The 24,325-nt window shown below is 39.9% G+C and overlaps 1 long non-coding RNA gene across 1 annotated transcript; it reads left to right on the forward strand.

The window, feature by feature from the left end:
• Positions 1-1,239: 1,239 nt before the first annotated feature.
• On the forward strand, positions 1,240-23,899 carry LOC139082912 (uncharacterized). Its single transcript, XR_011539268.1, has 8 exons — positions 1,240-1,388; positions 15,033-15,078; positions 16,576-16,648; positions 16,794-16,900; positions 18,556-18,622; positions 20,077-20,168; positions 22,832-22,888; positions 23,433-23,899. It is a non-coding gene; the product is annotated as an uncharacterized lncRNA (long non-coding RNA).
• Positions 23,900-24,325: the final 426 nt, after the last annotated feature.

Here is a 24,325-nt window from a genome sequence, read left to right on the forward strand (position 1 = left end):
TGGAGGCCTTTGAGAAGGCTATAGCAGTAGTGAGGAAGGGTTGAGAAATTATAAGGGTCTGTAATGGTCACAAATTTGTGCCACTCACCCCTGTCTCTTAGTCCTGGATGACTTATTCAAAGATGACCAACCAGATCTCTCTGCTAGGAATTTGAATTTGAAAGTTTGATAAAGACACACAGATATGAAAGATGATTGTAGCTAAGTTACTTAATGCAGTGTCCCAGACAAAAAGACTGAACTCCACTTGTGGAGGTCCTCAGAGGCGCCCCAGATCTAGTCCCCCTGGAGCATGGTTATTCAGTTTTCCCTTCAATTCTATAAGCTTTCCCAGTATCCTTTCAAACAAATCCCCTTTTCTTCTGAAATTAGTCAGAATTCATTTCTGTCATTTGCAACCCAAAAAACCTAAACTGACATAGGCTCTAAAGCAAAGTAGCAGCAGTGAAGGGGATAAAGGAAGGATATCCGACAGATGTTATGAAGGTAGAGTTAGTAGACTGGTAGCCAACTGAGTCCACAGGCTAATGGATGCAGTCACATTTTTAGCTTGGTTACTTGAGTGGATGGAGGTGCAATTTGCCAAGTTAGAGAATAAAGGAGATAGACCAAGTTTGGGAGATAAAGGACAAATTTTGATTTTGGTTGGTTGAATATGAGCTACAGACGGGGACATCGTCTAATAAATGGCTTAAAACATGGGTCTGGAGCTCAAGAGAGAGAGATTTAGGATAGAATTACCGATTGAGGGTTAGCCTCAAGTATACTTGCTAGTTGAAGCCATTGAAGTAGATGAAATCAAGCAGGAGAAACAGCGGGCTGAGAGGAGGCTAGGAAGGCATAGGGCAGAGCCTGGACCATATAAACACCGAGAGAAGAGCATCGCGAGTGGCTGGCATAAAGAACGCTGAGAAGGAGTGGCTGGGGGTTGGAGGAGAACCAGGAGCAAGGTCATGGGAAGAAACAATAGCATGAAAAAGGGAGGAGAGCTTCTACCTTAAAGTATCTCAACTGCAACCTTTGAAGGTATAGAAAAAGATTTAAAAACTTCACAAAAATTACCAAAGCTTAATAAACAACCCAGTGCTACCAATTATAAGGCAGATAAATCTAGACTGAAAAACCCGACTAGTCTTGAGTTCACGGCAGAGCCAGGATTTGCTAGAATAAACAGAGACTATCTCAGAGAAGATAATGTGAATGCATCACACATTCCCCACTGATTATCTTCCTTTTCAGACATAGGGGCTACCGCAGCCAAAACTCAGCTTGATCATCCGTTTCTACTACTCGTTGGGGGTTGATCTATGGTAGGACCTACAAATTGTTCTTCCTCATCCCTGTACCTCTACACCTTTCTGCATCCAGATGGAGATCTCACACCCTAGGTAACAGCTGGGCAATAAAGATGGGGAGCAGGGGTGGCACAGTGCATTCTGGGTGATATGACCTTAGGAGCAAAGAGCAGTAAGGGAGGGTATAAGGCAGAACTCTTTGTGGAACTTTCTTCATCTCCTCCTACTTTTGACTGCTTATAAAATAGAAACTTCCACCCTTTTGAAAGTATTGGTATCCACCCTTTTTTCCTTCTGCTATGAAAAAGCAGTGGCATATAGTTCTAGCAAGAGTAGCATTTTCGGCTCTCTCTTTCTCCAACAGCCTGCCAGCAACATGTGGTAAGTTATCTGGGGAGACTCTTCCTTTATCTGGGAGGGGCCTATTGTTTATCAGTGACTAAGGGGATGTATTAGGAACCCAAATTTACATTCAGGCCCCAGTCACAGTCTCCAAACTAGCTTCCAGCAAAAGCTAGTTTTGAACTGATATTTCGAACTTACCTGATTCTTTCATGTTTTTATTAATTGCTTCAGAACCTGTAGGGGGAGGAGATATGTTTGGCTACTTCAAATGCTTCAACATCCTGGCTGCAGTGCACGCTGCAACTGTAGTTTTAACATTCTATATTGATTCAGATGCCAGAGAACCAGGAAATAGGGATTTCACAAAGTTATGTCCTTACAAAAACGAAAGCCTGCTAGAAACTGGAGGCTGGGCAGGCAGCTTTGCCTAGCAACCTGCCTTCCATCCGTGGGCAGAGTGGGGCCAGGGTTAATAAATTCATTCATCTCATCTGTTGACCAACATCAAATCTGAACAGAACTAGCATTATTCAGAGATGAGTGAATAGAAATGATTTTCAAAGCTAATGAATTTTATGAGGAGGAAAATGTAGCAGCCATAATAGCCACTCTGACATAAATAGGGAGCTAATAAAGACTGCCAGAAACAGAGAAATACAAAGAAGAGCAGGACATTGGGAATCTGGGAAATTCAAGGCCATGAAATTTGTTTGTATAATCTGTCTATTAAAAACATGGGCATGTTTACTTCCAAGAGAGAGTGGAAGCTGTCTCTCCATACAGAACTTCCATTCACTTTAGCACCAGAGTGTCAGGGATATGAGGACCAAAGGAGAAACAAAAAGGAAAAAGAAATGAGGTTTTTAAATGTGCAAGATGGACAGTAAGAGATAGGAGGTGGTCTCAGGAAAAACCTTGGGACAAGAGCTGCCCACCGTGGCAAATTTCTAAAAATTTCAAGTATGGGGGGATGATATACAAAGGGGCAGAGGATATTCTCTCCTATTCATAGCTCCTTCCAACCCCACAGATAAGTTTCATTCCTGTGTCTCCCTAGAGCCTTTCTCCTGATCTAGCTTAATAGAAGGAGATCAGAGAACCAGGTCGCAGTCTTAGCTTTAAGTCCAACCATCAAAGACCCAATTGTAAGAAAGAATGATTTAGGAAGTAGATGTGATCAATTTAGACACCTCTCTCCAAGACAGAAGAATATTTGTAAATGTTACAGAATTCTACCCTGATATGGGAAGCATAGTGTCACAAATGAGAGTCATAATTGAGTCCACCCACAAAAGGTGGACCTAGGCAACTAACACCAATTTATCGGCATTTCAGCAAAGCTGAATCCAAGAAGCTTCCTCCCACCCTCTTACTTTTTTTTATTTTCTTGCTCTTTCCAGTTCTTCCAAATAACACCAGACTTGGCATGGTGCCATAGCCAGCAACAGTGATGTAGGATGATACATAATCGTACCAAACTGTATATATCTTCCTATACATTTCATTTTCATACCAAGCCATATATTGAATTTCAATACTGGCAAAAGCTTTCAAACACTGATGTTCTGAGACTTAGCTGATGAGCATTGGGAGTGCGAAGGGAGTTCTCGAGGAAGTCTCTTCTTTCTCACTTCTCCCCTTTGCTTTCCCTCAAGAAGGAAATCCCTATCACTATTCAGCCTTCTTTCATTCTTTGGGAAGATCTTATATATTAAAAGATCACATAAGTAGTATGGCGCACTTCTTTGTTCAGGCTCCGGCCCCCAATTCTCTTTGTTCTTCTCTCCTCTATGTGGCAGGCCATTCCAGAAATTTGAGTTTGAGATCCAATAGAGGGAAGAGACCCCTTGGACCCTGCTTTCTCTCACTATTCTAGGTATTAATAAGTGGTGCTTGTTGCCACAGTTTGTTTTCTATCATTCTGATCAGCAAGGGCTGCAGGCTAGGACTTCAAATGACAAAAGCCTCAGACTCACATTTATTCATTTATTTATTCATTCATTCAGCAAAAACTTGTTAAACACTGCTATGTGCCAGGGCCTCATCCAGGTTCCGAGGATACAGTGTGAACAAAACAGACGAAAGCCCCCGTCTTCTTGGAGCTTACATTCTGGTTGGGGACTGTATGCAGTTGTGGTTTATATCAGCTCTTGGATGTCTAACTGGCATCTCAGACTTGACAGGTCCAAATAATTCTTGATTCTCCCTCCCCTTCAAACCCGTTCCTCCCTCCATCTTTCCCATCTCAGGAAGGGGTATTGCCATTCATTCTGTGGTTTAGGCAAAAAACTTTGGAGTTATCCTTGATCCCTCTCGTTCCCTAAACTATACATCCAATCTATCCATTTTCAAGTCCTATGGATTCCATTTTCCAGATATATTCCAAATCTGACTGCTCTTCAACCACCCTGGTCCAAGTCAAATCTCCCTTTCACTCTGGGCTGCCTAAACACAATTGTAGCTTTTTTTGAGATGACTCTCCTTGGTAGGAGAGGGGGAAAATAGGGAAGTAATATTAGGAAGTGAACAATCTGTCAGGTAGAGATTAGACTGCATTTTGGCATTTCTTATCAGCTCTATTTCCCTTAAGAAACCATAGACAATTTATAAGAAAGAATTCTAAATGATCTTTCTCAGGCCCTTAGGAAAAGTCTGTGAAACATGGCCTAAATATGTTATTTCCTTGAGTTTGCAAGCTGGGCCTGCTTCCCTATGTCCTCATGAACACCTAGTTAAGCCAAGAGACAGTGAAAAAGACATACAGGAGAAGGAGAAAGAAAGAAGCAAATGTATTTTTGTAAATAGATCTTTTTTAATGTGAAAAAAGATCACAGAATTTTCTTGCTTAAAACCTGTCAATAACTTCTTATCACATTTAAATAAAATGCAAACTCTTTACCATATTTACAAGACCCTATGATCCTCCTCGCCCCCTCCCTACTTCATCTCCTGCTAGTCTCTCCATCATGTCAGCGACTCTTGCCATCTTGGACTTCTTGCTCTTCCTTGAATATGCTAAGATCATTCCCTTTCAGGATTTTTGTTAATTCCATCCTCTGGAACACTCTTCACCAAGAACTTCCTATGGCTTACTCCCTCACTTCATTCATTTTTCTGGGCAAGTGTCACCTTATAAGAGAGGCCTTCCTTAGCCATCCCAAGTAGGTACTCTCTCCCAGTAACATTCTATCCCTTTAACATGCATTATTATTCTTCAAAACCCTTAGATTTACCTAAAGTTACAAATTTGTAAATATATAAATTTATATTTTTTATTTATATATAAATATAATGTACATTATATTATATTATATTTGTATATATTCATTTATCCATCTCCTTCATGAGAATGTATGCCCCAATGTGACAAGGATTTTGCATGCTTGGTTCACTATTATATCCTCAGTACCTGGGACAGCAGTACGTGGCACACAGTAGACACTGAGCAAATATTTGTTGATTGAATGACTAACTGAAAACTCAACTGAAAAGTTTCACGTAGACTATGAGAGATTTTTGGGTTTGATTTATTAGTGCTAGGCATTGTTGGTGGTATTAGATAGCCATCCTATACTTTCTTCCTTTTTATCTTGTTCTTAAAGATGAAATACTAGGTGCCAGGAAAAATCAGAGTGGAACAAATATCAAGGGATTTGTATGGCTTATCCACAGCCTCTCTGAGGCAGTTCCCTACCTATCCACCCTCTGCTCTGTGCTCTCAGTTTGGCCCTGATATGTCCATTAGTTATGATCCAATCATGTTTGTGAATACCATAGCAGTATAGCAATGACTAGATGAAGAGAAAGAGGCTTCTGCTTATAAGAAGAATGTAACAATACCATTTCAGAGGCTGAAAATTCACTATAAGGAGCCTGCATCTGGTTAGTCTTCATTCATGGAGTCAGGCTGGCCCAGAAACTGAGCAGGCCCTGATGAGCAGGTAGCGCCAACCTACTGGGTGTTTCAAATGAAGAGAGAACTATGACCTGAGAAGGTTAGCTTTAGAAATGACAGACAGAAGGCAAACTAGGGACATGTCAGCAGATGAGCGAAGAGAGATTGATATTTAGGGAAGGCATGAGATCTGAAACGTCAAACTAGTCTTCTATAAAAGAATAGAAGGATGTTCCACTGATTTTATATCTGGACCAAACTGCTTTTACACTTGGGACTAGGCTAGAAAAGGGTTGGGGAGATATTTTTGATGATAGTAGGTCGGGGAAAATGACTGGGTGCCATTAAATCTCCAGAGAGATTTAATGGAAGAAGAAACGAATGATGATAGAGAGCAATTTGAAATTATACCCCCAGAGGGAGCCTGGAACCAGGAAATTATTGAAAGTCGCCCTCTGATGGTAACAGCTGGGAAGTCCTTAGTAAGAACAATTGCGGGACTTCTCTTTGATGATTCCTGGGAGGAAAAGCTTGGGAAAAGGATGATTCAGGAATCCATAAGCAGATACAGAGGAATTTTAAGTTTCAGGGCCAGTTTAAATATGAGCCAAGGAAAAAAAGATATTGATTGGGCTTTGAGGGGATCAATATAGCTAAATAGGTCTTGGAAAGCTGATCAAATTAATAGTTATTATATTATACATGCATTCTGGGTGTTCAGATTCATAATTTGGGATGTGAAAAATAGCCTGTAAATAGTGACTAAAACAAGATTTGAGCTTTACATAATTAGAGCTGCGAGGAGTCCAATCTATTTCCCCAACACCTGTCCTCTTTCCCTCTTATGTCCCGACATCTTTGAGTGGTTACGAATATGCTGGAGGTTGGGGTAGGGCGTAGTCCTCTTTCTTCTTTCTTACCATATAGCCTTAGGCAGCTCCTCAAGATGCACAGACTTTAACCTTTACCTGAGACTTTGTCCTCTGGGGAAAGAGTCCATTGGACAAGTTGCTAGAGTCGGCCCACAGATACCCCTCAGGGGATCTATGAGGTTCTATGTTGGTCCGTGAGCATTTTTGTAAATTCTCCTGGGAAGCTTCATAACCCAATTTATAAAAAGAAAAAATATATAGATATGCACTATATCAGATTAAAATCTTAACCTAATCAAAACCTCTACTAATATAGGGGAAAACATCCACACATGGAAGAGAAATACATCATCCTATTCAAAAACTCTTTGGTCAGATACTTTATTTCACACAATTAAAACATTCCATGACATTACTTTTTTAATGTTTGGAAAACTTTGTATGCCTTTTTATGACCTAATTTAGTGAGTCTAACATATTCCATAGAAAAACATAAAATATCTAATTTCACTGAAGGGCTTAATAGCAGATTAGACATTGAAGAAGAAAATATCACTAAATCTGATGACATAATAAAAGAAACTATCCAAACTGAAGCATATAGAGAGAATGAATAAAGCCTCAGTGACATGTAGGACAATATCAAATGGTCTAACCCATGTGTAATTAGAGGTCCTTATAAGGGGGGGATATTTGAAGAGATAACAGCAAAAGCTTTCCAAATTTGAAGAAAAATATCAATTGACAGATTCAAGAGGCTCGACAAACCCAAAGCACAATAAACAAAAAGAAAACTGCACTGAGATGTATTATGCTCAAATTTCTGAAAACCAATGATAAAGCAAATGGGGCAAAATGTACACAATTCTTCAGTCTACATTAAGGGTAGCTACTATTCTTGCAACTTTTCTCTAAATTTTAAATGCTTTTAAAATGAATAGTTACCAAGAAAACAAGATGAAACCAAAATTGCGGTCAACCTTAGGGAAGGTGGAAGGGGAGAGTTCCCAGGTAAAGTCTTCCTTTTTAACTCCATCTGTTCAGGAGGATGATACATTTCTTAACTTTGTAAAAATTGCATGTTGAAATGTTAAGGGTAGTTGCTAAAAGAATATACAGATATAGTCACAAAACATCTTACTTGTTAGTCCTGTGAATGTGTCCTTGCTTTTAAATACCAATTTTATAGAAGTACCTCTCTCAATACAAATGTTTTCTATCCATTGTTTATCTAAGAAAACTTTGTATTCATGTCCATAAAACTCAATACAACTTTAGAAATATGCATTTTAAAAATTTCAAGTAGTAATTTGATTTACATTCCAAATACAATTAGCAGAATGTCAAAATCATATGTAGTCATTTTACAAAGCACAAGTATTGACAAATGAATACACATTTCAGATGTTGCTCGTGTTGAGAGACCAATTATTGCATCAAATCAACTGTTTAACAATTATATTAATTTCTTCTGATCAGAAAGAAATTTTAAAGCATTTTTCTTCCTAAAATGATGATTTGTTAGTGATAGACAGGTGTTTTATTTATGTTTTAAGAACTTTACTGGGAGAATTTTGTTGATATATAACGCATTACAATATTTCCATTTAAAATTATAGGAAATACACTCCTGCTTAGCATTTTTATACACAACATTTGGTTTTCAGGAAAGGATTATTGACTTAAGTAGGAGATGCCTGAAAATAAATTTATAATTTTCAAATAAATAGAAGGGAATGAAGAAAAATTGACACAATATAAGTCAAGAAAGGAAAAGGAAGAAAACATGGTAAATTGAAAGCACAAAATAAGATAGTAGAAATTAAGTTCAAATAAACCAATATTCACAATAAACATAAATGGAATAAGGTCACCCATAAGATAGACATTCTCAGGTTGGATTTTAAAAAGCCAGCCATATACTGTTTATCTAGGCACATCTAAAATATAATAAGACAGAATGACTGAAAACAGAGGAATGGAGTTCATAGAGAGAGCGTTCTGCTCACTCTCTTTTTCCTGTTATTAAATCTCTTCTTCATCTCTCTACTTTGCCTCCTATGCCATCACATTTCTATGTTATAGGTGAGGTCCAAGAGTCTCCCCAACAAAATACAGCCACTAACAGCAGCTTAGTGATGTCCAGGTGAATCTAGGCAGGTACAGGATTTTCTTGGCTAGGATAAAAAATACTAGAAGTTGTTTACTTGCATCTGGCAGAGCCAGCAAGACAACTTCACCACTAAGTGTGTCAGACATTTACCTATGATGCTGGAACTGGCCTCTACAAACTTCATTTTTCAGATTCCCTTGCTAGCCAGCTTCTGGTTAGGTTCTTTCAATTGGAGGAACTTTCAGAAACTGGAAAGTTTAGGAAGGAAGAAGTCTCTTTCAGTTTCCCGTCTGAGTCTGCATACCCTCCAGCTCCAGACTCCAGCCTCCAGCTTCTTCAAGAATTCTTAGCAATAACCTCACCATGCTCCCTCAGGATACAAGTAGTAACCACGCCCACTATACTCTTACCCATTTGGCCATGTCCCCTTAAGAGATCTGGGCTACACTACCTCAGCAGTTTACCCACTAGCAGTAAAGTGTCCTTTTCTCTAGGTTCTGCTAATATCATGTCTTCCATTTTGTTCCCCCAGCTCTAGGAATGGTAGCTTCTTTCTAAAGATATTACTCTCGGAGTTAACTCAACCTCTCTTTTTGCTTGTTCAGTGTTCCAACAACTGTGTAACCAATTCCCTTTATTAAATACTCTTCATTTGAAATTAGACCTCAGTCTGGTTTCCACTTTTCTGACTGGACCCTCACTGATACAAGGACCTTGATCCTGTCACCATCCCAAAGGAAATTATACTTGTCCAAGAAGTATCCTAAAAGCCTTAGTAGAACACATGTATGCCAGGAAGGGAAAAATATGAGGGCTTTTACATCAATGTATCTTCTAAGGGGTCCAGTTTTGGAGTATATGAGGATATCTCCTCCCAGGTAAAGGACTGACCTGCCTTACACTAAGAAAAAGGCACAATACTTGGAGGCAACAAATGACACTTTTGGGTATGTTGCATTGACAAATTCAATAGGTGATTCTTGAAAAACTATCAAATTTGAGTGGAGCCGAAAGCAAGAAAAGTTTCTTCAGCTGGTTCAGTCTGCAAACAAGCTGTTATGTCATTTGGCTCTTACAATTCAGTAGATCCAATGATGCTAAAAGGTCAGGATGATGAAAGGAGTCTGTGTGAAGCCTTGATAATAGGATCATATCAGTGACTCCTAGGGTTTTGGGGAAAAAAGCCATGTCCTTGCGGACATGTCCAAGTAATTATTCTTCTTATGAACCCATGTTATAATTTCTTTGGGACAATACCCCAAAATAAAAATGCTCAGTCATATGATATGCATATGTCTGTCTAATATAATTTACCTAAGAAATGCTAGATTGCTCTCAACAATGGCTTCCTCAGTCCATTTTCCCACCAGTAGTCCTGGGGCTTCCTGTATTCTCACGTCTTGCAGATATTATTCTTGCTATGCCCAGAAACTCATTGATCCCTTTGTTTGTTTGTTTTTTTACCTCTGTGGGCTCATCTCCCAGTTTCTGTGTGATTTGCTTCTAGCCTGTCCTAAAAACTTCTTTAGAGGATTGCCCTTGGGCTGTTGGAGCCACTTAGCCCAGAGAATATGATGTGCCTGGGGGTCATCCCAGGGCATCCTGTAGGCAATGGGTGACTTCAGGATTAGGTATTAAAGCTCAGCTCTTTTGCCTCAAAATGGTTTTGACTGAGGTGTGATTTCCTCTCTAGAACTTCTGCACAGGATCAGGTTGAGGCTAGGACTCCGTCTGAAATACTCCTTGTTTGGTTTCTTCTGTTTTTCTGTCCTGCATCCCCTACTCCCTTACGTTTATCCTGAGATGATTTCCTTACTAAATCACTTGCAAATGAAGCTACATCTCAAGATCTGCTTCTGGGGAACATGATCTAAGATACATCCCCCCATCCACAATTGGCATCATTCAACTTTCCAATTTTTTCCTATCTAATAGATGTAAATTAATATATCGCTGTTGTTTTAATTTGCATTTCTCTGATTATGAATGTGAGCATTTCTTCGTATCTTTATCAACTTCTGCAAATGCTGATTTATATCTTTTGCAAGATTTCTTTTGTATATTCTAGATATTAATTCGTTGTCAGTTTTAAAGAATATTTAAAGAATATTTAAAGAATATCTTCTTTAATTCTTTTTTCTTCTTCTTCTTCTTCTCCCCAAAGCCCCCCAACACATAGTTGTATATTCTAGTTGTGAGTGCCTCTGGTTGTGCTGTGTGGGATGCTGCCTCAGCATGGCCTGACGAGTGGTGCCAAGTCCATGCCCAGGATCTGAACTGGCGAAACCCTGGGCCACCGAAGCAGAGTGCACAAACTTAACCATTCGGCCGTGGGGTCAGCCCTTCTTCTTTAATTCTGTTATCTGCCTATTAGTTTTTTCCCTGGATAGAAAGCGTCTTTTTTTAGTACCTTCACCAAGACTTTTTTGTTAACCACTCTAAAGTGAAGAATTCAGAGACATGTAGTTAATTTACAATGTCATGCAACCACCACCTTTATCTAGTTCCAAAACATTTCCATCACTCCAAAGTAAAACACCCTGGGCGTTGAGCAATTTCTCTCCATCCTCCCTATCCTCCAGCCTGTGGCAACCACCAATCTGTTCTATCTCTATAGATTTTTCTATTCTGGATATTTCATATAAATGGAATCATACAACATGTGACCTATTATGTCTGGCTTCTTCCATTTAGCATAATGTTTTGGAGGTTCATCCATGTTATAGTACATGTCATTATTCTTTTTTTGGCTGAATAATATTCCATTGCACGGTTTGTTTATCCATTCTTCCTTTGATCGATTTGTGCTGTTTCCACATTTTGGCTATTGTGAATAGTGCTGCTATGAACATGTGTGTACATGCACTTGTCTGAGCCCCTGTTTATAATTCTTAGGGGGTATATACCTAAGAGTAGAATTGTGGGATCATAAGGTAATTCTATGGTTAACTTTTGAAGAACCACCATACTATTTTCTACAATGGCTGAACCATTTTACATTCCCACCAGCAATGTACAAGGGTTCCAGTTTCTCCATATCCTTGCCAATACTTACTATTTTCCATCGTTTTAAATTGTAGCCATTCTAGTGGGTGTGATGTGGTACTTCACTGCGGTTTAGAAAGCTTTAATTTTAATGTAACCAAGTTCAGCAACATTTTGCCTTATGGTTTGTGTTTTCCAACTTTTATTTAAAAGTCCGTCCCTGCTTCTAGGACATAAAGATATTTTCTGAATTTTTCCCCTATGACTTTTTTCCCCACATTTAAGTCTTTAAACGCATCTAGAATCCTCCTTTGTATTTGATGTTAGATAAGGATCCAGTTTATATTTCTCAATATAGTGATGATGTTAGATAATAATTCGGCTTATATTGTTCCACACAGTGAGCCAGTTTCCTCAACATCATCTACTATCAATCAATTAATCTTCATTTCTCAATGGATTTTTGGTACCTTCTTTAGTACAAGTTAAATTCTGATACTTAAAGGGTTGTCTCTAAATTCTCTGTTCTATTCCATTGATCTATTTGTTTGCTCTTGAGCCAAAACTTGTTCATCTCAGGTGTTAAGAGCCAATATTCTGTTAATATCAAGTAGGGCAAATTCCACCTCTATAATCTTATTTCTTTAAGGCTTAATGCTTTTAAAGTTGAATTTTATTCATATTTAAGGCTAAGGTTATCATCTTCCTCAAAATATCCAACTGGAATTTTGAGTTAGATTATTTAAAATTATAGATGAATTTAGGGAAACATTGTTACAATATAAAGTTGTACCATACAAAAGCATGAAATTTTCTATTTAAATCCTCTTTATATCCTTTAGTAGTTTTTTTTCAAAAAATAAGTTGTTACACTATCAAGTTGTCCCATTTAAGAGGATAAATTTCCTTTTATTTAGATTTTCTTAGTATCCTTTATTAGAGTTTTAAAGTTTTCTTCATAGATATCTTATGCATATTGGATTAAATTTAATCCTAGTTATTTCATAGTTTTCTTGTTACTACTGTGAATAGTGTTTTATTTTTATTACATTTTCTAGTTGGTTATTATTGGTTTAGAGAAATTTTTTACAATGGTTTGTTGATTCTGTTGGTTTATCTGGATCAATGATCATATCATTTGCAAGTAATGGCAGTTTCGTCTCTTTCCTTCCAATCCTTTCAGCCACTTGTCTTTTTCTTTCTTATAAAATTGGCCAAGACCTTGAGTATAAACAATAGGAGAGAGAGGGCATCTTAATCTTGCTCCTGATCTAAAGTTTCTCCATTAATTATGTTTGCTGATAGATTTTGACATACAAACTTTATCAAGGTGAAGGATTTCCTTCTATTCCTAGTTTTCTGAAAGGTATTTTTTCCATCATAAATACGTGTTTATCAAAAATCAAATGTTTTCGCTGCCTTATAGTGTCAGGGGTTTTTTTCTGCATTTTTCCCTTTAGTCTGTTGATGTTGTGAATTTTGTTGATAGATTTTCTTAAATAGACTCATACCTCAATTTCTGAGATAAATTTTAATTGATCAAGATTGGAGGACTGGTGACAATGAGGTTTGAGAGAAAAGGTTTTTAATTTCTTCTGTCTTTAAAAACCTTATGTTGACCCCACTTCCCTCTCCTTCCCTTTATAGCAAAGTTCCTTGCAAGGTTTGTCTGTACTTACTATCTCCAATGTGTCTCCTTCCATTTTTCTTGATCTCGCTTCAAACCACCTCACATCCCTCCCCTTTACTAAAACTGCTCTCCTCAATGTCACCTGCATTGCTTCTTCCAATGGTGATTTTAGGTCAAATCTTATTTAAACTATCAGCAGCACTTGTCATAGAAGATCACCTCTCCTTGGTTTCCAGGGCACCACCCTGTCAAATGCGTATTTAAATCTCCTCCTCTCTCCTAAGATCTAGACTCAAATATCCATCCATCACCTTCACGTCTCCACGTGGATGTCAAACATGTCCAAAACTGAGCTCCTAATATCCACTCAGTGCAATAAACACCAAACTGACTTCTTGCAATCCTTCCTGTCTCAGTAAATAGCAATTACTTTTTCCCAGTAGCCAATAAACCTTGGAGTCAACCTTTGCCCTTTCTCTCACATCCACATTCAATCCTTCAGTAAATCCTGTCAACTTTACCATCCAATATCCCTGCTACCCCCATGGTCTAAGCCAAGACTGTCTCTTGACTGGGTTCTTGCAATATCCTCCTAACTGATCTCCTTCTCTTAACCTTGATCCTCCTTTCCATGTCAGTCTATCTCAACACAGCTGCCAGAATGATGACGCATGCACATATCAGATCATACTGCTCCTCTGTTCAAAAGCCTCCAAAGGTTTCCCATCTCACTCAGAGGAAAGGCCAAATTTCTGTCAATGTCCTGTAGAGTTTTACAAGTTATATCCTCCACCCTGCCTCCCCAACTCCTTCACCTCTATGATATTCTCTCTTAATACTGTCTCTCTTGCTCAGTCCACCTCACTCACTAACATTCTCATGGTCCTCAAATACACCAGGTGTACTCACATCTCAGAGCCTTTCCACTTGCTATGTCCTATGTTTGGTTTAATCTTCCCCAATATCTACAGGCTCGCTTCCTGACCTCCTTCAGGTTTTCCATGCAGCCCTCTCTGTCATCTTATTTAAGATTATGATAGTCTTCCTCAGCCAACATTTTCTCATATCCCTTCCCTGCTTTATTTTCTCATTATGACTTGTGAATATCTAATACACTATATTTTATGCATGTACTTTATTTATTTTATGAGCTCCATGAGGTTAAGCATTTTTGTCTGTTTTATTTTTTTTATTTTTATTTTTTTTACTGTTCTGTCCCCAACATCTGGAATAGTGTTTGGCACATAGTAGGTGAATTTGATAAATAATTTTTGAAGAAATGTCTGCTGGGTATCTCCTGTGTGCCTCTCTAGATCTACTTGTCACTTGTTTCTACCTCTCTGCCCATTTCCTGCTGTCTGCTCTAGAAGGCGGACCTGTTTGATCTGCATCATTTGTCCTCTGGTTTCTGGAACGGTTTGGTAAATAGGCTCCCCAACAGGAGATGAGAGGGAAGAAGGAGATTGAAGTTAAATTATATATTCCCCTGACACTTTGCCTGCTGGGTTATCTCAAATGAGTGTCACAGCTTTCTTCTAGGTGGCCCTCTCTGCATGACTTTATATTTCTGGGTCTTCTTTTTTCCCTCTGCTTTTTGGGTCTAAGCGTGGCAACAACATTATGTACTATGCTTTCCTTTGTGTTACATGCTCAGAGTGAACCCAGAGTGTAAGGATATCTGTGTATCCTGTGGCTGCTCACCAAAAGGCTCCTACTACAGAGAAGGCTAAATTATCAGGTAGATAAAATGACCTGTCCTGTAGATGTCACTTGGTCTCTTTCCCAGCACTGAGAACTTGTTTCATGGTGTCATGAACAAAGTGAAATAGTGGCAGATAGGAGTTTATACTCCATATCTAACATGGATTATAACACAGATTTTATTTTTCCTCTTCAGGTTATCAACCTGTGATCAGCAATGACCTCTGAGCCCTCACAGTCAGGTGAATGGTGGCAGATGAGTTACACTAAATCTCTTCATTCATGAATGGGACTTTTTCCTTACAGTGGAAAAAACACTTATTCTGGATATGAATTTTTTTCTTTGTCTACTCTTCTTCTCCCATTAGCGTCATTTTTGGTCTTAGAGTTGATTTACTAACACAATATTTTGTGTAACTGTTTTGGACCAAGAAATTCACTCTTTCATAAAAGAAGCAGAGCAAAATGTTAATTATATCCGATGGGACTCACTGGTTTTACCATGTACCGTGTCATCCAGATGTCACTGGGTAGAAAGGCTTTTGAGGATTCAGTTTTGTTGTCAGCTGAGATACAACACTTGCAGGATCAGGATGCTTGATGGGGCATGTGTCTGACCCAGGACTATATAGGGGGCTGTTTCTCCCAAAGCCAGAATACATGCGTCAGGGTAAATGTTGGAATGGGATTCTCCTGTCACTTGCAAAGTAGTTTTTCTCCTTCTCCACTGCTTTGGATTTTGCTTGTTTAAAGCTCTTAATACCAAGAAAGGAATGTTTCCACCGGGAGATCCACAATGGTCTCATTGAATTAGAAGCCGAGACCACCTCTTGACCATTTGGGGCTCCTGGTGCCACTGGGAAAATAGATTAAAAAGGAGGTTATGATGTTGGTTGGTGTGCATTTGATCCTTGTAAGGTTGCTGCTGTACTAAGAGGGCAAAAGTGGAGAGAGGAGTATGGATGGAATCTCGAGGTCTTAAGAGGGGGAGGACATAAATGTCTGGATGTCTAACGGTTAACTGTCAGGGAAGAGTCTCAACTATTGTGTATCACATGAAATTTTTTCCCTAGTGACTGCTATTATTTGCTCTTTTGAAACTTACTTTCCTATTGGTTCCTAATGATTCATCTATTAGAACGGTCGTTTTCAGTTCTTATGACTCCTTGCTGTTCATTCTACAACTTAAATCTTATATGTATGACTTTAAGCTCTCCCCTAACCTCCTTATTCACCCTAGTTCCTAGTGGCTTAGATTGGAGGGAGGCAGTCTGGCTCTCACCCCTCTCTCGCTGTCACATGACCCTCTGATAAGAGAGTGGGGAGGACAGATAGCAAAGATAGAAACCTTCTTTTGGGTTGCCCATGAAGAAATTGTCTATGTCTCTCTTTGGTTCGTCTATGGGCACGGTGTAGGCAAGGTGGTAGTTTCAACAGGCTCCACTGAGAGCAGACTAACTCTCGAGCTCTCCCCCTGGCTACCTTCCGACTGGGGTCCTCACATCACATTCTTTTCATGTGTGTACATCTTTGCCTTGCTGTGGCAGTCCCAACAAGACTGTAACCCCTAAACCCATCCACCCTCTGCAGCTAACTCCTGGGCAAACAGGCATTTGGAGGGTCCCACGCAGTTCTTTCCAGGAAGTGGGAACTTGGTGAGGGAGTAGTCCTGGCTTCCTCTCTTCCTTGTTAGCCATCCCATACCATCTCTTCTCCATTTTTTCCTCTTGATCTTAAAGCACAGGGTCAATCGCTTGGCTAAGAAGTCATTCAGCTGGAGTACCAACTGCCAGCTTCCCGGACAGGACATTGGTAGGTATCCTCAGGAAAATCACTCTGTGAGGAATTACTATGCTAAAATGAGTCTTTCTCGTTTTGGTCAACAGACAGTCTCCTAAATTAATTAAAACGTGTGTCAGTTTATAAGGAAAATAATGCAATTTCTCTTTTAAAATAGGGCCAAGTCTGGGATCAGATAAGCATCAACCGCTCCTCGATAACCCTGAGTTGGACACTCTTGGCTTCTGTCTACTGATGTCCAGCTGCAGTGCTTTGACCCTGTGGGTAAGCCTCTTGCCATTTGGCTTTTAGAAGCATGGATAATCTGATATCCTTAACTATACATCTGAGAGGAACTGGTCTAGCCTTGGAAAACAATATAGGAAGGCATTTTAGCATCTGGCTCTATTTTATGCCAATTCTCAAGGTCATGTGCTATGTTGGAAAAAAAATTATTTAACCCAGTCCCAACACATTATTCTGCTTAAATCAGCACCTGACAGATAACAGAAGGCCTTACTTTCTCTGCTTTCCATACTGATTCCACTGGGGGGGAGATTATATCCTGGTAGGAATGACGGATTTCTTTATCTTCTATACCAAGCATTTACAGTTGGACACCTGGAATTGACTTTTCCACAATGATATACTACACTCTAAATGAGATGGGATGCCAAGCAGCAATATCTTTGGAGTGGAGCATCACTTGTCTGGCTGCTCAATGCCTTCAGACATCCACTCACAGGTGGCTCTCTTAGGTCCCTCTCTGAGCCCTCTAATGGCTACCTGATATCTCTCAGGCTAGCCCAGTTTAAAAGTCTCATTCCCATAAATAGGAGCATGGCTGGGCACTTGTCACCCAGGACCCTCCACAGCCTCTCTCAGGATTGCAATAAGACCCCAGGGTATTTACAAAGGTCTAAGGGTGTTCAATTTCTTGATAAGTCTGCTCTGATCTGATGGAAATTCCTTGATACCGGCTCTGTTATCATTATTATTCTCTCATTCTTAATTCTGAGGATTTCTTATTACACTTGGGGATATTGATGGTTTAGAGGTTATTGGCATACCTTGCCTCTTAAAATTTTAAAATTGATTACTATCAAATGATTCAGGAAAAAATATATGTGTGGGATGTGTATAAATTATATTTGTGTATGTATATATGAGCGTGTGTATACACACAGAGTGAGAAAAATATGAATAAAGCAAATGTGGTGAAAGGTTTAACATTTGAACGATTATTGTGAAGGAAATATGGCAATTTTGTGTATACTATTGCAACTTTGCCTAAAATTATGTCAAAATAAGAAGTTAAAAATATACAAATACATATGTAAGGTATGATTAAGAAACTTAAAATATATATCCCATAATATCAGCAGTAATTATTGCTGGAATGTGGGATTACAAGACAGTTTTATTTTCTCCTTTTGGTTTATCTATCTTTCTAAATGTTCTACAATGGAAATATATTGCCCTTGCTCTGTAATAGGGATAAAAGAACATTAAAATTATAAATTGGTAAACGGTAATGTTTTTCAAAATTGATCTTATTGGCCATGCTAACTGTATGGTGGTTATTGCTCTTCTTGGGGAATGCAGCTTAGAGGTGGAGTTCCATAATGTGTGGTCTAGATCTCCTGTTCTTAGTGAACAGATATTTTGTTCTGTCATCTAAACAAGTTAAACTAAAAAAAAAAAAAAAAAAAAAAAAAAAGACCACTGGTATTCCTCTAGTCCTCCAAAATTACTGATATTTTACTGAATATCTTTTGATATCCCTCCATATCTACTCTCTACATTTCTCATCCTCAGAAATCTGACCCAGTCAAGATACTCTCTTGTTCTCTGGCTTCCAGTTGGGTTTGGCCAATGGTGAACAAGTGAAAACAGACCCATGGGAGGGAGGAGAGTGAGATCTTGGTAATTTTTTCTAGGTCTCTTCCTGGAAGACTTGTTGCAAGCTGGCTTCGTCCCTTAACTGAAGAACATTGCACCTGTCAGGTGAACCTTTCCACGCAGCTCTCTCTCTTTAGGTTCTGGTAACCTGTTGCTAAGCCCCTCTCCTTGCTCCTTCAAGTCTAGGAATGGTAATGGCACCCTAAGTTAATAGCTGCAGGATACCGAACTATCCCTTGCTTAACCTCTACTCATGCCATTGAGAATAGCGCTTTTATTAAACTCTTCTATTGACCCAATTTGAATGTGCTATATATTTTTTGCTGGGACTCTAAATGACATGGGACAGTCTGGTGCCTTGTGGCTTTTAAGGCCTTTATGGAAAATTCAACAACTATGCCTAATAGCCTTCAGTAGAGGTCATTTTCCTACCACTTAACTCTTTAATTCTCCCATAGGGTCCCTTAAAAAGATTGGCCACAGATGACTCATAAAACTTGTTGTGTGGGTCTTTAACTTGGCTCAGATATAACATCTACTACAATTATTTGCTGCCATTGATACAGTCAATGCTTGCCTTTAGATCTCTGTCCACTCCAACTAGCAGCATCCCCTTCACTTGTGATGCTCAGCAGCACACTCTCAGCATACTTCACTACGGTAGTTCGAATTCTCCTGACTTGTACCACTTTGTGGTGTGGCAAGACCTTTTTCTTGGTGTCCTGTTCTCCTCCAGAATTTTCTTGTAGGATTGTATCAATGATGTCCTTATCTAGAGCCCATTCAGGGGTGTTTTGCACATACCCAAGCTCCAAAGTCTCAACGCCTTTTCTGACTTCTGAGCATTAAGTGTCTGCTGTCACAAGGATTTTCCCCTGAAGGTGATTTTTTCCAAGAAGGAGACTCAGTGCCTTGCCAACTTGTCTAGTTACCAGCATCTTATTCCAGTTTATCTACTTAGTCACCCATCAGTCTTCTACCTTGGGGCTCCCTTGAGTGGGAAGCCTAAGAAGCAGGAGGGACTCAAGTCAGTACACAAGAGTTCTATCATTCTTCTTTGAGGTCTCGCCCCTGCCCCTTGAAGTCTCCTTGTTAGATAATGTGTCTCCTAGAGCTCTGGCAGAACATTGAGTGTTAACAAAAAAAAAAGTGGTCTCTGAACCTCTGGATATGCATATTGCCACCACCAGCTCCTAATTACAGCCCTGGAGAAAAGCAACTTTCAGCTCTTGTTGAACTGAATTTGGCATTCTGGGAAATATCAGGAAGGTTGACCTACCACTTCCTAGTCAACAAAGTGCCTTCTGTCTCCACCAAAGTATAAAGAGTGGATGCTAAGACCCTTTAATCCTAGACCTAAAACACCCACGATGAGGGGCTAAGGAAGAGTCTCACAAATATCCCAGGGGACCATCACTGTGACATTGTCTATGAACCAGAACTTGTTAAGCTGATGGTTGTCTGAGAAAAGTGTTTTGCACTAGCTATACAAATACTTGGGAAGATGGGAAGGTAGGTCTTTCTAGGACACCAGAATAAAAGCTACCTCTGTATAACAGGAACTACATCAGGATGGGCCAGACTCTGAATGCAGTCACAGTGGTCCTCTAACTAGGACTGAATACATGTTCGAGGGCTCCTGGGTAACAAGGTAAGGTTGCCTGTTGCAAGGACATTACTGTAGCTAATGGCCAACAAGTCATCAAATGTATCAGAAGACCCCATCTGCCTCAGTCATTCTGGTTACAAAGGAGATAAAAATTCCCAACTCAGCTTTAAAAATGGTGCTGGGAAGAGAAATTAAGAGAGATTAGCAACCCAAGGAAAAATATATCTATGATTTAAAACTCAGAATTTAACACCTCAGAATTCTTAGATGTTTTCCCTTTACTGTGCAACCCGGAAATTCATCAGGGAAGTAAATGCCTCATCATAGATTTTGTATTAGTAATTGAGTAACTGAGGGACCACTATAACAGGGAGCAGGCCTTAATGGAGAAGAGATCTGAATCTCCTACTGCTTCACAGATGAAACATCCATGCTCCCAGCTAAGATCAATCCCTCCTCTTGTGCACTAGATATCATTGCCTTTGCCTCCTCACAGATATCAGTCCTGCAATTTTCCTCCCTTTCTCTCTTTCATTAGTAACTTTTTGTTTCCTCTTGGATCATTTTCATTAGCATTAGCATATAAACAGGCTGTTTCTCCCCAACCCCTTCTACTTCCCTATCTTAAAAAAAAAGAATCACTTCTCTTGACCCCATTGTCTCCAACCAATTTCCACTCAATTTCTTGCTCCCATTTGCAGAAAAATGTCTCAAAATAGTGCCCTATAACCATGGTCTCCACTTTCTTCCTGTTCTTTTCTAAATCCATTGCAATCTGGCATTGACTCCCACCACTCCACGACAGCTGCTTTTATCAAAGGTTGCCAATGACCACTGAGGGCTAGAGTCAATGGCCAGCTCTCCATCCTTCATCCTACTTGTCTTAGCATGAGCCTCTGACAAAGTGGACCACTCTCTTTTTGGATACACTTTCTTTACTAGGCTTCTAGGACATCACATTCTTGGCTTTCTTCCTATCTCACTGGTCACATCTTCTGAGTCTCCTTTGCTGGTCCCTCCTCACCTCCCTCAGTTCTTCATGTTGGAATGACCCAGGCATCAGTCTTAGCCTTTCTTCTCTCCTCCCCCTACACTCACTCTCTTGTTGATCTAATTCAGACTTAGAGCTTTAAATTGCTGTTAACTCCAAACTTTTATCTCTAGCCCAGACCTTTCTTCCAAACTCCAGACACGACATTTCATTGCCTATTCAAATTTTCCACTGGGATGTCTAACATACATTTCAAACTCCATATCTCCAAAATGGAACACTTGCTCTTCCCCTACAAACCTGCCCCCTCTTCTAGCCTTCTCCATCTCAGTTGATGGCAATTCCATCCTCCCAGCTGCTCAGGTCAAAGAACTTTGAGTCATTCTGACTTTTCTCATTCTCTCACTCCCCATAGCCAATCCTTTAGGAAAGCCTATTGGCATTTCCTTTAAAATATATCAGAGTCTGACCACTTCTCTCAACCTCCCCTATCATCACTCTGGTCCAAGCCACCATCATCTCTTATCTAGATTAATGAAATAGCCTCCTAACATGTCTCCTTGTTTAAACTCCTCAAACATAGCAGTCAGAATTATCCTTTTAAAGATAAGGTAGATCATATCATGCTTCTGCTCAGAATCTCACTGACTCTCCACTCTACCCAGAGGAAAAGCCAAAGTCATTACAATGGCCTATAAGGTCCATATGATCTGGCATTCTCCCTTCCTTCTTATCATAATTCTGCTGCAGCCATCCTGGTCTCCTTTCTGTTTCTTGATCTCATCCCCTAGGGTTGTTTCTTTAGCTGTTCCCTCTGCCTGGAGAGTTTTCCCCCAGATATCTCCTGCCCTTCAAGTCTTTGTTCATATCTTATTTGTGCAATGAAGCCTATCCAGATCACTCTATTTATTACTTCAATCTAACCCCTACTCCCACCCAGCACTCCTGATCCCACTTAACCTGCTCTACTTTTTATTAAATTCATACCTTTTATTACCTTACGTACTATATAATTTACTTATTGTTTATTTTTATATCCCTTCTGCTAGAATATAAGATCACGAGGGCATGGATCTTTGTTTTATTCACCTGTGTATTCTACGTGCCTATGACAGTGCCTGACACAATGTGAACACTCAATAAATATTTGTTGAAATGTATGTCCTGGCCCATGAAAGCCTGGTTTTTTTAGGTAAAAGCCATGAGTACACACAGCCCCAGAAGGAAAGGCTCTAGCACTGCCTCTGGGGCTGCTAGATGCACTCCAGTCCGATCCATTGCTGACCCCTGCTGGAACCCACTGACCAAGTAGCTGGCCCTCCCTCAACTAGATGAGTGGACCTAGAACTCCTTGGGGACAGCAGGATGATAGGATGCTGCTGGTACCCTCTCTGCCATCTACTTGTACCATACACATCCTCCTGGAGCAGCAATAACTGTGCTCTTGCCTTTCCCCGGGGCTTTTTCTGATTCTAGGGGTCTGCAGACAACAGACTAAAGCTTCCTTTGGTTTTATTCGTATTTGATAAATGTGTCCTTTTGTAAGGACCCAATTAGTCAGGGGGGGAAAACCCTGCTCTTAGTTCCACCTTCAGAACTAATAATTTCATCTTTAACTAGATTAAAAATTGGTATGAGGGAGATATATTTTGAAAAATATTAATGCGATTTTTTTTCTTATTTTTTTCCATGTGACCATTCCGTTTTTAACCAGAGGCATCCATCTGTCTCAGAGAACATCGTGATTGTTCATTCTCTGAGGAATGTAAAGGTAAATAATGACTCCAGTTCAGCTTTTGAACTATAACTATAACTCAACAATAGTCTTGAAAGCTTTGTTGGGAAAGTAAATGAAGCTCCAAATTCCAAACACCCAAATATTAACAGTGAAGCATGTAGCCTAGACATGCTACCTACAAGCAATAGGCATGCCTACAATCAATAGGCAGAGCCAACTCAGAGTATGATGGTGGGAAGTTGTCATCTCCTGAGGGAGGAAGTGAAGTGTTCTTCCAATTGGAAGAGCCAAGGAGGTGGGAAGGTCAGAGGGGTTGAGAGTAGACTTACCTGGAGTTAGGGTCCCTGAGAAGGAACCCATTAGCCCCGTCGTTCCTTGGGTCTTGTTCCAGAATAGGGAAGATGGACACGACATCAGGAACCCCAGATAAGTTGAGGTAGAATCTGGAACTTCTGGGATGGTCCCTCACTTCCACTCCATGTTCAGCGTGGTGCTTGGGCAATATGGTGCCATTCAAGAAGTAATTCTGAAATGGCTGAAAGGTGTCTAGGCAGATGGACCTGTGTTTGCACCCCAGTTCCCTGTGGCCTTGGTGTGGTATGGAGGGGAACCAGAATATCTTTCATGCCTTGATGAGAGGGTGCAGAAATGCTGAGAAAACCCAAAGTCCAGAAGAGGTCTGTGTTTGGAATGAGAAAGTTGCATCCAGCAAAGAAACCTCATGAGAGGCTACAGCAGGACCACAGGCTCCAGCAGCAAGCGTCAGAAAAGCAGCTAAAAGAACCAGCCAGGACCTGTTGCAACTCATCGGGCACAAGCACTATGTGTCCAGAGACCCACAGAAAAGCAACACAGCATGGAAAATGAGTGAGGACTCACAGAACAGCACAGTACACAGCCCTGAGACTGCTTCCCTTTCTCCCATAACGAGGATACATAAACTCCTGGATTCAGAAACCATGGTGGGAAGGAGCAGGGAGACCCTTGGAAGGAGGCAGCCCTGAGAGAGAGTTTGACAAATTAAAATTTTTCCTCTGTCATTAACAGGAGTGGGAACTTGTTAATAAGTTGTGATTAGCTATAGATAATACAGGATGCTACCATCTTGTAAACGTTCGTATGTTTTTGACTACTTTTCTTTTCTTCCCTTTTACTAAACCAGAATATTTTGAAAGGGGAACTAGCATTCGGGGTCAAACTTTGGGTCATCAAAAGCTATTGTGGAAAATGAGAGGGATAAAGAATATTCCAGAGAAAAAAAAAAGTGGGTGTAGGATTTTCCTGAGGGAATTTAGATTGGGCTTAATTCCTGTGTGATTTAACCTTTTTTGGCACCCTCTCACTCCTGCAATGAGCTTAGAAAATGGGAATGGGTCTCTGAATTCCCAGTGAGGGATGGGGGAAGAAACCCCTCTCTAAGTCCTGGAGTAGGCACGAGAGCTCCTGAGCTGACACCCCTAATATATTGGC

This window comes from Equus przewalskii, chromosome 4 (genome assembly GCF_037783145.1).
Source record: "Equus przewalskii isolate Varuska chromosome 4, EquPr2, whole genome shotgun sequence".
Classification (NCBI taxonomy): domain Eukaryota; kingdom Metazoa; phylum Chordata; class Mammalia; order Perissodactyla; family Equidae; genus Equus; species Equus przewalskii.